Here is a 14,231-nt window from a genome sequence, read left to right on the forward strand (position 1 = left end):
AGAGACAGATGAAATAGATAAAACCATAAGCAACTCTTGTATATTATTAGTCAAATGCAATTGCACTAACAAAGTCATTACTAACCACACGATAATTACCCTTGAACCAAAAATCAAACCCCAGTTCATATTTTCAAATCCACAAGTTGCTGTAACTGCATTTGTAAAGTAAATCAGACATGGACAGCATGCGTTTTATATTCATTCAGCCAATTGAGCTGTCACTATTTAGACTGTAAAAGGTACAGTGAAATACATGTGCTATTATTTATTCAAAGTAACTAAGCATTACGGACCTTCATTTTGACAGTGTTGTTATTCAAGCTAATGGGAACTCTTTGACACACTCTCATTAAGTCAGTCTGATATACACAGGTCACCTAAGGACCTATAATTACTGCAAGCAAATATTTTTGGTTTCCCAAGCGAATGTTATTTTATACAGTATATGGCAGCATTAAATCAATTGCATCATGTTTTTAAAGAGCTTTGGGTGGCACATACTGTCATTATTTTGCAGCATGCACGCCAAAGTACATGGGTGCATTTCAAAAGTGATGTGTTAGTTTCAGGATTGATAAACTACTGCAATGGCCAAATTCACTGAGCATTATATATATTTTTTAAAAGTACAGTACTTCACAGTAATCACGTTGCCAAACATGATAAGTAATGAATGATGAGTAATGCTTTCTTGTGTATAATTCTATACAGGGCAGTAATTAGCACAGCCCATTTTACTTTCACACTAATGCAAAATTAAGCAAAAAAAAACAACCAACAAAACATTTAAATCCATTTGTATTTCAACAAAACCACTGTTAACTCTTCTTTTGCCAAATACAACAATTATAACCAATTACTGTGCTCATTAGTAATAATGGTGTGGGTTGTGCACAATGGATTACCTTTAGGAGTAGGTGTTGCCGACACACAGTTTGCCTTTAAAACACGATTTAGCAAATCAATTTCTCTCCAGTTTCAACAATAAAATTGTCCTGGTTTTGTTGAGCTTTGTTTTAGAAAAAGGTTTACCAAGTAGAGCAGGCTGCTGGACTGTTATTCTACTTCATCAAAGAAAAACGAAATCTTAAGACAATAACGGACAAACTGCAGAAAACATTTTTACAGTGCATTTAACCTTGCAGAGAATTTATTTTTATATACTGCAAAAAAATAGGTTTGTCTTGTATTTATACAGTTCAGGGCGATATAAAATGTATTGCAAGATTGTTGACAATTGTCATATGGGAAGTGATCGTGCTGTTATCATGAGAAACATCATCTCTCAAGTGTTGCTCTATCTTAGAGCTTTAAATCTATTTAAAATATGAACATTTATGATAGGATCTTTTGATTTCAGCTTATATTTAAATATTTGCTTGCAGTTCTTTCCTCCAAATAAGACTATTGTAGACCTCGCCTTGCTTCAATGACATACTGCACTGTATTATGCATACACCATTGCAAACTGTCACAAAGAAATACATTGAAAAAAGTTAGTCTTTTTTTTTTTTCATATCTGAAACTTTACAGTACAATCTGAGGTCTACAAACACAGCGATAAATGCATATGCATTCAATATACTACTTATCAAAAAAAACAAACAAACAGACAAATAAAATGTTTACAACCTGATAGCTGAAGAGGCATAAAGTGAAGGAAATATCATCCAGTCTTTGGTCTGTGATATAAATTCTGGTTTGATTCAAAAGAACGAACAGGAGTTCAGACTGATAAGGTTAGAGATATGTGGTGCTCGTCCTAGAGTAGCGGACATACTCCAGAGAGAGAAAGAGAGAGATAGAGAGACACACAGCGAGTGCCTGTGTTAAAATAGCTCTCTATCCGTGTACTTCCTCTATAAGCCAGAGAGAGCTTTCTCTGTCACACGCACACGCACCCACACAGGCATACAGTGCACTCACTGGCTCTGTCGACACTTGAGACAGACAAGCTAACCAGCAGATTAACTTTGTCCTTAAACAGTTTCTATAGCAACCAAACTTACAATTGACCCGTACACTGAAACCCTGTCAACAAAGAAGAAAACTGCTCTGCACAGAAGAGGTAAAGAATATTCACATTAGAATGACACACTCCATACAAAGAGCAAGAGTTACTGTACTGTACAGGGACTGCATTTTCTTCCCTGTTGTTGAAATGAAATTATTCTTCAGACAGTTTTGTCGGATTCTGTTTATTGAAACAAAAGGTTGAATTAACGGGCAATGGCGACAGATGTTCTGTGTTGTTTATGGAAAAATATCAAGGTGGACTATATACAGGACACACCTTGTTAATTCAGGATTTGTAAATTTACAAATGTGATTAATTTGCACTTCGTGCATGCAGACAGTAAATTGTACAAACACTAGCCTGTACTTTTACAGGTGATTAAACTGTGGAATATACACTGTACACAGTGGTTAGCCACACAGTTTGTTTGCCTACCAAAAGTGCTACTTCCTGCTTAACGGCCACATTCACATGTATTTGCTTCCCCTTCAACAGGCGACCTATTTTATCTTTGTCATTGACCCACACGCTGATACACCGATACAGTACAGCTCTGTTGCCAGGCTGTTTTTTTTCAGTATTGGCAAATTAATTTGCATGAGCGTGTTTGGGAGTGGTGGAGAGGCGGGGGTTAATTATTCAGGGCTGAAAGAGAAACACAAATAGAAAGAGAAGCAGGCAATTGTAAAAATCGGTACCAAGGTGTCCAGCTTTTTAGAAAGAAAAATAACAGATTCCCAAATGCACCAACTTGCAAGCCTATGACGTGGTGTGTCGGGCAGTCTTCTTGGGCAATGTGAAACAGCCACAGCATCCTATCCTATTAGCAGTGAATTTCTACTTTTATCAGCTACAAAGTAAACGAGGGAGAGTTACTAACGTCACAGAACACTTTTGAAAGATGACCTGGAATATAATAGCTTTATATAAATAGTTATTTTAATCCTATACCTTTTTTTAATACTTTTTTCTGGAAGAGAAACCCCACAAAAAATTGTCAAAACTACAGGGTCTAAATACCACCAGCCATTAATGCTGTATTAATCCTGCTGGTGCCCCTTCCAGGTTTCACAATTAGCTTGTTACCTATACGCTGTGGCTAATCAAGCACACATTAAAACCTGGAATGGGTGAAACTGCCCGAGTCTTGCTTCCAGCCCTGTCCCTGCATGTTAATGTGTTCAGGCAGTCATCCTTTAGAAGTCATGCATGGAAGCTTTGGGGGAAAAAAAAGGTAATAAGAACAAGTGAGTGACAGCGTCACCATGAAAGATTACAAAAAGATCCACTCCATTTCAGGATGTTACTACAATATATACCGCGAGGGGGGGGAGATTTCATAGCCTTTAGACCTTTAGCCATTCAACAGCAAAGCCAGCCGAGGAAGTTGTTTCTTTCATTTGACCTTATAAACTCACACCTCTTCTTGTGGTTGACTCGATGCTAAAGGCGCTTCTTCAACACAGATAGGTGGGGTGTAGCTCTTGACTCGTCCCACAGTGAAAAGGTTGCCTCTCAGTCAGTCATATTCACTTAATAAAACACATACCGTCAGGACTGTCGCGCTGGGTTTCTGCATGACATTATCTTCGTTTATAGCGTCTTTGGTGCTGAGCTCTTTAAAACAAGTGTGTGATTTCTCTGGATGGCAGTTTGATCATTTTGACTCTGTTCATTGTCTTGTCTTAACAATTCACAGAATGTGTTAATAGTATTTTTTTTAGCAGTTTGCAACCATGTGCAAGCAGGTTTCATCCTAATTGCAAATGGCAACAATCTTCTCCATCACAAGAGCCCAACTAACAGCCCGAAAGTGATCACATCGGGATGAGGATCATTAAACTCAACAGGGATTCACGCTCACAGTGTGTCCATGTAGGGCCTCAGCGTGATGGTGTGCTAATGAGCACAGCCACTGCTGGGGCTGTTGAATAGTTGATCCGGAATTGCAGGAACAGTCAGAAAAAAAGCAACATAACAAGAGGGGCTTATTATGGGAACCATTAAATCCATCAGACGAAGCAAGTCCGTTATATAACCCCAAACCCGTCATCCAACTTGATTTCTGTAAAGTCACATTTGGACGAAACAGTTTGGGCTGGTTACTTCCATCAAAGCTTGAGCTTGCTCGTAGGTTTATCTTCATGCCCAGCCATGAAGATAAGGGTCTGTTGATGCTTTCCTTCTCACTATGATAGAATGCTTCTAATATTGCTCCTGGACAGCCCAGGCTATTTTACTTGAAAGCAGCATGCGCTGTACTGTAAGTTTACTTTGTGCTTATTCTTCGTACAGAGACTGTGAAGGCAAAGGGAAAGGTTGGAGGATCTGTCCTAATCCCTTCATAAAGAGATGATCCTGTAAAGATCAAGGAGTTTGCCAGCAGCGCCTCCTGATCACCAAGCAACACCACCCTCTGTCTGTGTGTTACCTGGGACCGATTTCACAGTCCAGAACAGCCCCAGCATTTCTAATGCACAGCATCTTTCATTACGCAACTAGTATAAGACCAAATTTCCTGTAATGCTACTTAAGTGGGTGTGAGTTGTACCAGTACTTCATAAACTGCTTCCTGTACTGGGAACAGACCAGTTTGTAACCCTGATCCAATAATACATTGATAGATGCATACATAACCATGCTTCCATGTTGAGTGGATAGGGTACGTCCAAATTTGACCAAATTTTACCTGTTTTTTATTCCAATCCAAAAATGACTACCCAAAAGCACTTTATGAAGTCTACACAACACAAAGTGAACCATGAGCACCCTCATTGTGCAAACACAGCAGGCACTATATAATTAGAACCAGTTTCTTCAGCCTCTTCTAAGCACATGAAAAACAATAGCTAATGTACCCCAGCTAGCTCCTGACATTCTATTAACATTTCAAGATCTTCAGTTAATTAATCATCATTTTTTAAAAATATTTACAGCCGAAAATCACTTCTGAGAGTACGTATGGTAATACGTCTTTTGAACCTTGCCCATTGGCCACATAGCTATTGTGACAAAATAAATAAATACATACAAATATCAAGGGTTGAAAGCATGCTTTCTAATTGCTAAACCTTGGCTGAGGTTTCCAGCGCTCTCCTGATGCGTTACCATGAGTGTCGCACTATAAACAAGTTCCAGTTACAAAACAAGTACTCTCATTACAAAGTTCCCTTTTAAATTTAAATATCCATTCTGCTTAATTATTCTCCTGCTCGCTAGGGGAAATTAAATGAATAGCTAAACAGCAGACAGACACTGCTGATGGAAAGAAAGGGTTCAAGAAACGGTATTTTTAATTATTTGTTTATTGGTGATTGTGAGGTTTGTAACCCAGCTTACAAAACAATCTCACCCGAGCTGGAACAGGTTTTTTCAATGGTGTTAGTAAAGTGTCAAGACAGACGCTACCAGGATTGGTCTAAATTCTTGTTTTTCAATTCCAATTCCTTTTTTAAAATTATATTTGAGAGAAAAAATAATTGTTGTGATTGTTCAACTGCTTTCATTTGAAGCCAGTTTAATTGACTAACAGTGACTTCGATTTAAGTGACTTGTTGCCACTGTGAGAAGCTCATTTTAACAGAATACTTCTGATTGTGTTGGAATTGATTAAAAGGGAATGAGAATTGAAAGTGAAAAGGACCAATGAAGATAAAGCTGAAAAATTAACAAATCTTCACACCAAATTTTTACATTACATTGTCCATTAAAAGCCGATGCCTGTGCATTCTCGGGTCCCAGGACTTTGCCCAAATTGCTGCACGTAACTGCATTTCTAATGAACCCAAATCCTTTATGGCATTTGGAATCGCATCCTGTTAACAACATTGCAATGCTGTAAAGAAATATTCCCACATTAGTGCATATTAGGAATGTGTATACAGGCAAATATTGCAATGTTGGATGTGTGAATATCACCATCACCTAAGACTTCTCCTGGTATGCATTAAAATGACAGTAGACGAGTGTTAGGCATTGTAATTCAGGGATTTATAACGATTAATATACAGTATGCATCTCGACACCTCCCTTGCTTGTTTGTAGCAGTGTATTAACAAGGAGATGTGGTTTCAAAACAGGCTTCCTCTTTCTAGGTGGAAGCGACCCCAAACAAAGTGAGGTTCACATTCCTGATTTTATGTAGGTCACCAATAGTTTTCAAAGGCTATTTGCCTGCTGGTTACTCGAAATAGACTCCTGATTGAAACTAGATCTCTTCTTTCCAAGCAACAGATATTTTAATGTCTTTCACATATGCAGATATGGCCCTCCGACAAAAAAATAAATGAGTACAGCATGAACTTTAACCGAACGACAATTAGCTGTAGGCAATAGTACTTTGTACTCCAAATGACCTAGTGCATTTAGTTGATCTTCATAGTGCCTTTATTGAAACAAGCAAAGCATTAAAAACATGTACCAATAGCTGTTGCTTGTTGATATACTAGTATGCTGGCTATACAAATAGATTTATGAGTTTTCTTTATGTACTATACTTGTCAATAAAGCTGGCTGATGTTAAAGGGGAATGTCTCATTGTATTTTATAGATTATATTCAAATCAGTTCATAACAGCCACCTTTATTTATTTTTTCTTCTTAACAGTAAAACGAAATAATTGTGGCACAGGTAACCAGTCTTTGATCGATGCAAATGAAGGCACCGCATTGTGAGAATTAGAGATACGCCTCTTGCTTGTTTGCTCCTCTAGATTTTTTTATATGTCTGCAACTTTTGATTTTATTTGAACAAATTCAGTGAAATGACAGTTGTGCCTTTAATGGAGTTTCCCTGCCTCACCCACCATGCATGGAAATGCGAGTTAGAACGGCACTGGCTGCAGTGCAGTGTTTTATTGTGTCTCTGTATTTGCATGCTGAAGAGAACTATGTGACATAAAGGGTATTATTTATTGTTCTGTAAATGTTTGCAGAACTAAACTGAAGTTCCTCTGTATTTCAGAACCTTAAACTGTGCAGACCAAGATCATATAGCTCTTCAACTGACGTAACCTAGAAAAACATATTTACAATGGTATAATGTGAATTGCTTGTCAGTGGACAACATTAACTTTACTACAATGAAATAACCACTAATTATTTATACTGAAGCAAACAGCTGTACAAAGAAAATTAATTCAACAGATTGTCTAAGGAGAATACAACGCAGCTGAAAAAGTAGCTGCGTGTTCCCTCAGAAAAAAAAAAAAGCACTAAAGGAAGGTTGCTTGCAGAAGACTCATCTTACACAAACCCCAAAGGGCACCGAGACCTTTACAGTCAGATTAGAAGGGAGATGAAACCCATTTATATGCATGTCTTGTGAAAGAGAGGAACCCACCTGCCCACAGACTTCCAGTTCAGCAAGGATCAAAATATGAGCAGTTACTGAGTCACAACTCAGGGTCTCCCTGAAACACAAGCTGTTTCTTATCAAAGCCCACACACACAACTAGAAACATAACACAAGGGGTGAATGGTGGGCGTATCTACCATCACATCAACTGGTATCGGCTTACACATCACTGCTTAATATTTGTTTCTAATGCTTTGTTTATTAACAACGTATTTTTTTTTTTTTGTATTAAGAATTCAAATGTCTTTTTCATAAATCAGCTGAGAGGAATGTTTTATTGGGGAAATCGAATCAATCAATCAATCAATTGAAACATTTATTTATCCAGATGAGTCAGGTGAGAAATGATCATTTACAATGACGACCTGAAATCAAAACAGAATGTCTGCCAGCTAGGGTTGTTAGGGTTAAGGTTTAAGCAGAACGGTTCAGTTTTAAAAATACAGGTTTGAAAATGTTGCCCTCAAATGTGATATAAAATGGGCCATTTTATTATTATAATTAATAATAATAATAATAATAATAATAATAATAATAATAATAATAATAATAATAATAATAATATTGTCTGGGTAGTATACCTAATACTCTTTTCTACTAGAAAATGCTGACAAGTATTCAAATACAAGTCAAGCTCAACCAGGAACAAGAGGTCCCAGTTTATCTGCGGTAGCAAAAAATAAATAAATAAAACAAACAAATAATGAAAATAAATATGCAACAGGGGTGCCCTCTAGTGGGCGATGTCTGCCATCACATATTCATTGAGATTTGTTGTTTTTCACAAGCCAGCTCATGACAAGTTCCCCAAAAAGTTGTACGAATTAAAACCAAACAAAATGAATCCCACCCACAGTGACAGAATGCCAAACAGAAACTTCTCCAGTTAATACGCACAATGATTTTGACACATTAGCTTCCCCACCACTATGCAGAGGACAGGTGCAGCTGTCTGTTTGGTACCACAACAGCCAGATAAAAATAAAAAATAAATAACAACGAAAAAAGCAAACCTGACTATCTTTCCAAGCCTAGGAAAGAAAACAAAGTTAAAAATCGCTCTTCTCCTTGCTGACATTGACTGCTGTTTTTAACAGAGAGGCACAAACAAGGAGTAGATGATATTTTTACAGGGCAATCCAAAAACAGCTACTCCATACATGAGGCCAAATGCATACAGAACTACAACAGACATTTCTTTTTGCAGATTACAGTACTTGCTAAATCAATAGCTTTTTTTTTTTTTTACAGGGTGTCTAAGAAAGAATAATGACAAAGGTGCAGCAAAGGCCATGCAGCTTTGTTCAGGGGTCACAGTGAAGGAGCGGGAAAGGTTAGCCCCTCGGGGGGGGGGGGGTGATACAGAGCTGCTGTTAGTGTGAAGAAGGGAAGCAGAGAGCCAGGGGTGTGGAGAGCAGCCCCCCTCTCCTGTGCTACTGTTACTGCATTACTACTCCTATGCGCTAGCCAAGAGAAACGGATATACTTATAGACTGCCGGCCTATGTTTAATCTTCCGGGATCCATGGTGGCTGCAGGGAATGCTGGTGAAACACGGAATGGTGTCTTTAAGAGGGAGGTGGAGTCTGAAGGGAGAGAGAATTAACAGGAAGGGTTTTCAAGTTACAAGAACAAAAATACAGTAAATCAACTATGATCTTAGTAAGTGCTGACAAATACATGAATCTCTAGGTCTGCTCCAGCTGCACAGCCATGAGTGGATCTCTGTATTCTATGTGCATCACGTTTGAATGGAGTAGAATCATTTGGACATTACTGTATGTATCATCTCTGTTCCCAGTCTGTTCGTTTTCCTGTTTCCACAGCATCTCCACAAATATCATATGGTACGCTTCCATACATGTCTTCACCAAAGCTTAGAATATTGAATATTCCAGCTGATTTCAAAGCAAGTTCAATACTTCACTCTACCACAATGAATTTTCTTACCTAATAAAACACCTTTAAACAAACCAAGGATTTTGTGTGTGTGTGTGTGACCACATTACTGTCAATCTGTTCCTTCTACACATTCAATAAAAGTACACACAGCTCCCCCTCTCAATTCTGCCATCTGGTGGCAAAACTCATGAAGTGCAACAGGATTGAAAAAGTTTCAGAATGTAATAGTCTTCTCCTCTCTGTCCGTCACTGACTGTTTGTGTTCACAGCTGTCTCTCATGGGGTCACTTTCCTCTTGATTGATGATTGGTGTACCTGTCCTTGCTACAGTGGTGCCTGCTCAAAGTGCTACCACTGTCACTCCTCTTTCAGATGCTGCTAGACCTTTGCCTTACCATCTTTCCTGGTAGACTGATTGCAATTGTGCTGTTCCTTACTGCCACTTGGAAATGTGGAACAGCTTAGTTCACATAAGTATAAAATATAGAACACAGTAAACATACTATACACCAATGAATCAATCGATTTGTGTGTGTGTGTGTGTGTGTGTGTGTGTGTGTGTGTGTGTGACGATGCAAACAAGGGCAATACCATTGAAATAACTATGTCTGAAATAACAATACAAATAAAACAACCTGGAGCTAATGCACTATGACAGTCTGGATTAATACAGAGGCTTGACATTAGCTTGTGGTCTATCAGCTCTATAAATTACCCCAGTTCTCTCTGGGTTGGTGTAACAGGAATGGCTGAGTGGTCAGACGTCAGGCAGAAGCAGGAACAAAAACTCTGACACCAGGGCAAGTACTGCAGTTCAAGTGGCGTTTGCCGTTTTTATTAACAAACAAAAATAAATAAAATATTTAAACAGAAAACACTTGCTCACAGAGCAAAATAAAAGGTTTCAAACAAAAACAAATCACGAACACTACAACCCGTCAGGCTGGGCAATCGCCTTCACTGACGCTAGTTAGTTTCGGTTTTTAAATAAATTTCTCTCGCTCTCCGTCTCTCTACTCGCTCTCTCCTCTTTAACACCCACCCCCTGAGTGCCGAGAGCTGCAGGCTTTTATTAAGGTGAACCATCTCCCAATTAGCAACAAAATTAATCACTTAATTAATTCGGGAGATGGTTCACCTTCTGCACGAGTTTTAATTATGTTATGTTGACATAAATACAATAAATCATAATAAACAAAAACAATAATCTGCACAGGGGCGGAGGGGACTCCGTTCTAAAAATAAACAAAACAATGTACAGGGCTGCTCGCCCTGTTACAGTTGGTAAAAGTGCTATAACCAGAATCTATAGATAGCAACACATTTCACACTTCTTATATACAGCGCTAGAGATCAGGTCTTTACAACAACAACAAAAAAAAAAACAACCCCCCCCCCCCCACCAAATATACATGGACATAAATAAAATGACCCGTAATATTATCAGTGCTCAAACAAAGAAAGTGGGAGCACTTTGAAAGCCTCTGTTATTAAGAGAGGAGGAAGCTGCCGTTTCTTCAATCGGCACGCACACCTTTCTCAATTTATCTTTCTATCGTGGCCTATGAAAAAGCAAGAGACATGCGAGAGTATCTAGTGTCAAGACATAGATGGAGGAATCACGTGTATTTTGAGGGTGTGGTACAGCTAACTGAACATACATGTAATCTATCGAAGAATGTATTATACAGACACCACCGTATCATATTTTAGTGTGCAGTTCAGTTTGATTGCAGACCTGGGGGGGCAATAATACGTCGTAATTAATTGCAATTACAATGTCATTTTGATTAGAAATGAGCCCAGGTCAGGTAATAGGTTTGATAAAACACAAGCTTTGATGATCTGGCTCAAAAGGAACATTCCTGCAGAGTCCCACCATGCTTCCTGCTCATTAAAACAGTTACAAGATAGTTCAAAACGCAGTCAAATCAAGCCAACACCCTATTTAAATCAGCTACTGTAAACCCTGTGTCAGGACCAAGCCTGACCCAAGTCTGTACTTCTGCCATGCTTTACATTTCTAAGCTCATATGGCATTTAAATTTGATGTAAAATAAAAAGAAAAAATATATATTTTATTGTTGTGTTTTTAAAGATGACTTGCAGTTATAGTCAGTGACCACAAGATGGCATATGGTATCAGTTAAAAACAAATAAGCTGAAAAAGTCCTTGCACACACAATTGCTCACAGTGCATGGTTTGAATGGGAACCGGTGTGCCATGTGTGTGATTAGAGTCACTGTGGCCTTGTCTGTTCCTTGTCACAATAAGCTTTTTGGTGATGACTTGATCCATCATGACCTGCTTGCGACCACAGCCACTGCGTTAAGAGACCGAGATGCTTTCCCGTGACTGTTGCTGAATAGTTGCACACAACTCTCACACAGCTTTAATAGGTCTGGTGGATCACAAACACACGGCACGCGACCACATACAACAGGATATGTTAGATTTAAAATTGTACTTCTAGTCTTTAATTCCAACCAGTCAGTGCAAGTAATTAACAACTTTAAACACAGAAGCTGCCACAGTGTACAGATCTATTTTTGAACCTGTAAAGGACGCTGTCTTAGAGCCCTGTAGAGTGTACATCGCCATTAGAAAACTTTTTCTTTATTTTCTCTTTGATATTTCGCCAAGTAACCTTCCGCTGAGTAAAATAGTCCCCAACATAATTAGAATAGAAAAACGACATACACGAAACTACTTGTTGGAGGCGGGGCGTCATTCAAGCTGGCAGGGAGTGGATTGGCTGGTGCAGAAAGAACTGAAACAGGGTTGGCAGTTTGACTGGCTGGTTTTGAGGGAGGGTGTTGTTTGGATCCAGCTGATGACAGAATTGTGGACCAATCGTATCTTTCCTGTTGATTTGCTGTCCTGTAGCTGTGAATTAAGCCTTCATTACGGTGTCCTGTCACACACATGATTTCCCTTGCCTCTAGACCAGTGTTGGAAAGTATGTTCAAGTAGCTTTTTATGTTATCAGATTAGTTGTAAATTAGAATGTTAAGGGAAAAGCCGGTATTTATGCACGGATTGATTTAAAATGTATTTCACAGTTAAGCACTTCAACGTTCCAGCAGGCATTATGCAAAATAGAAGCCTGCTATATCTGGGAGCTGATAGGCTGTTCACACTCAATCGTTTTCTAATTGCAGGTAGTTTATTTTCACTTTCTAACCTCCTAACCCAGATTTTAAAGACAAAGACCATCGCCCCTGCCACCATACTGTGAGCGTTGACCAGAGGTACAGTACCTGCCTGCAGCAGTTTCAGGGTTTGTAATGGAGCCACAGACTCCTTGATACCTTGGGATGTTAATATGATTGTCATTCACTGGCCACCTGCTGCAAATCTCATTTTCTGTACAGAGTGTGGAATGAAGCTTAATTTGGCTTGCCATTTACTGATTATAATTGACCATCAAATCAACTGTACCATTTGAGCATGATTCAGTGCTCCTTAGCAGCAATGCAGGTGATTGGATGTCTGAATTGCCGAAGGTCGAGTATATGGAAGTGATAATTAAATACTCCCTTTTGTGCAACATAACCTCCATTAATCTACATTCTGCCAAAAGCAACAGAATCAATTCATCTAGATTATTAAAAATAAATAAATAAATAAATAAATAAATCGCACATTTTTGTTAAAAGGGTTAGCACTTCAGCAAAACAGCTTGGATAAAACACTGGCTTCTTCCTCACACATGCATTAACCTAATTAGATTGTTTGGAAATATGCCGTCACAAGCTGAAGCAACAGTAGCTGGAGAAAAAAAAAAAAGTAGAGTTTGTGCCAGAATGAGAAAAATACTTGCAAACCACACTCATTTATTGCAGCGTGCAGCCACCCACCAACTTGTGTTAAAGTAATGCAGCTAATTGTTTTTAATTTTGCTACAAGCCTCAACAAGGAGATTCAGATTAATGCAAGACACTTCCATTGCCTATAGTAATGAACCCAAAAGCCACAGCGTCGGATTAGTGCAGGGGTTCGGCTCTGAATGAAAACAGGAATAATCTGGTAGCATCTCGATTGCTGGCACTTCAAGTCCAGGAAAACATATTACCCCCCCAAAGAACTGCAAAGAAAAACAGGTTTACAGAGACCACTATGTAGGAGTGCAGTGCTTGTACTGGGGACCCATTTCCAAAGGATGTACCCACTGCTGATTTCAAGAGAAAAGACATTATGTACTTCATGCTTGTCAATAGTAAAGGACACCATCTCATGTGCTTCTCATTGTCAGCATAAAATCCCTGGAAAACAGACCCTGCTTTTCCACAATATCAACTGATAAAATGTCTTTTTTGAAATCAAACATGTTACTTAAAGCAAACTAAAAAAAAAACAAAAAAAAACATAGAAGTCATGTCTCTTTTACCATGCTTTTGATAGACTAATAATCTTTAAAATCCGCAACTAGGATTCCGTTCCGAGCTCTGATCTCGCAGCTAAACCTGCAAGAAACTGAGTTCAAGGCTTTCGTTTTGTGGTTGTGTGGATGTAACACAAACCCAGAGGATATCCTCCCATACAGGTGGACACACACACACACAAAAGGTTGGCGGTTTGCTATATACCGCTTCGCTGAAACCTCCACTATGCTGCATGCACATGTTAACTGAAAAAGTTGGTTTCTCATTGCAAATTACAGGGACAACCGGGATCTCTGTCATGCACAGGCCACACTGCTGTAGATAGCACAGAAAACACAGATCCTTATTAAAAGTGTAGAGTGGCCGCTTATCCACGCGAGCCCTGTTTCTGCAACATACAGTAAGCCCTGGCCTCTCCTAGCCTCTGTCCCACTGGTGGCATCTGCCTGTGACATTAATTACAGAGCATCACCTACCAGACGCAGCATCCGAAATGCTGTGATCAAGATCTATGCAAATTTCCCCACACGTTGACCTTTCACTGTAGCTTTCCACATTACCGATGAAAA

The 14,231-nt window shown here is 38.9% G+C and overlaps 1 protein-coding gene across 11 annotated transcripts in view; it reads right to left on the reverse strand.

Annotated features, from left to right (window-relative positions):
- LOC117432408 (diacylglycerol kinase zeta-like) overlaps window positions 1-14,231 on the reverse strand; it is a 121,696-nt gene that overhangs the window by 66,420 nt on the left and 41,045 nt on the right. For 2 of the 11 annotated variants that reach the window (XM_059002543.1, XM_059002542.1), the window contains exon 1: window positions 1,636-1,847. The exons of 4 other annotated variants lie outside the window; for them this stretch is intronic. The gene's annotated coding sequence lies outside the window, so the exon portion shown is untranslated. Of the gene's footprint in view, window positions 1-908; window positions 1,172-1,635; window positions 1,851-14,231 lie in introns of those variants that run through there. 5 more of the 11 variants (XM_034905086.2, XM_059002541.1, XM_059002540.1 and 2 more) reach the window with 5 other exon arrangements.

This window comes from Acipenser ruthenus, chromosome 27 (genome assembly GCF_902713425.1).
Source record: "Acipenser ruthenus chromosome 27, fAciRut3.2 maternal haplotype, whole genome shotgun sequence".
Lineage (NCBI taxonomy): Eukaryota > Metazoa > Chordata > Actinopteri > Acipenseriformes > Acipenseridae > Acipenser > Acipenser ruthenus.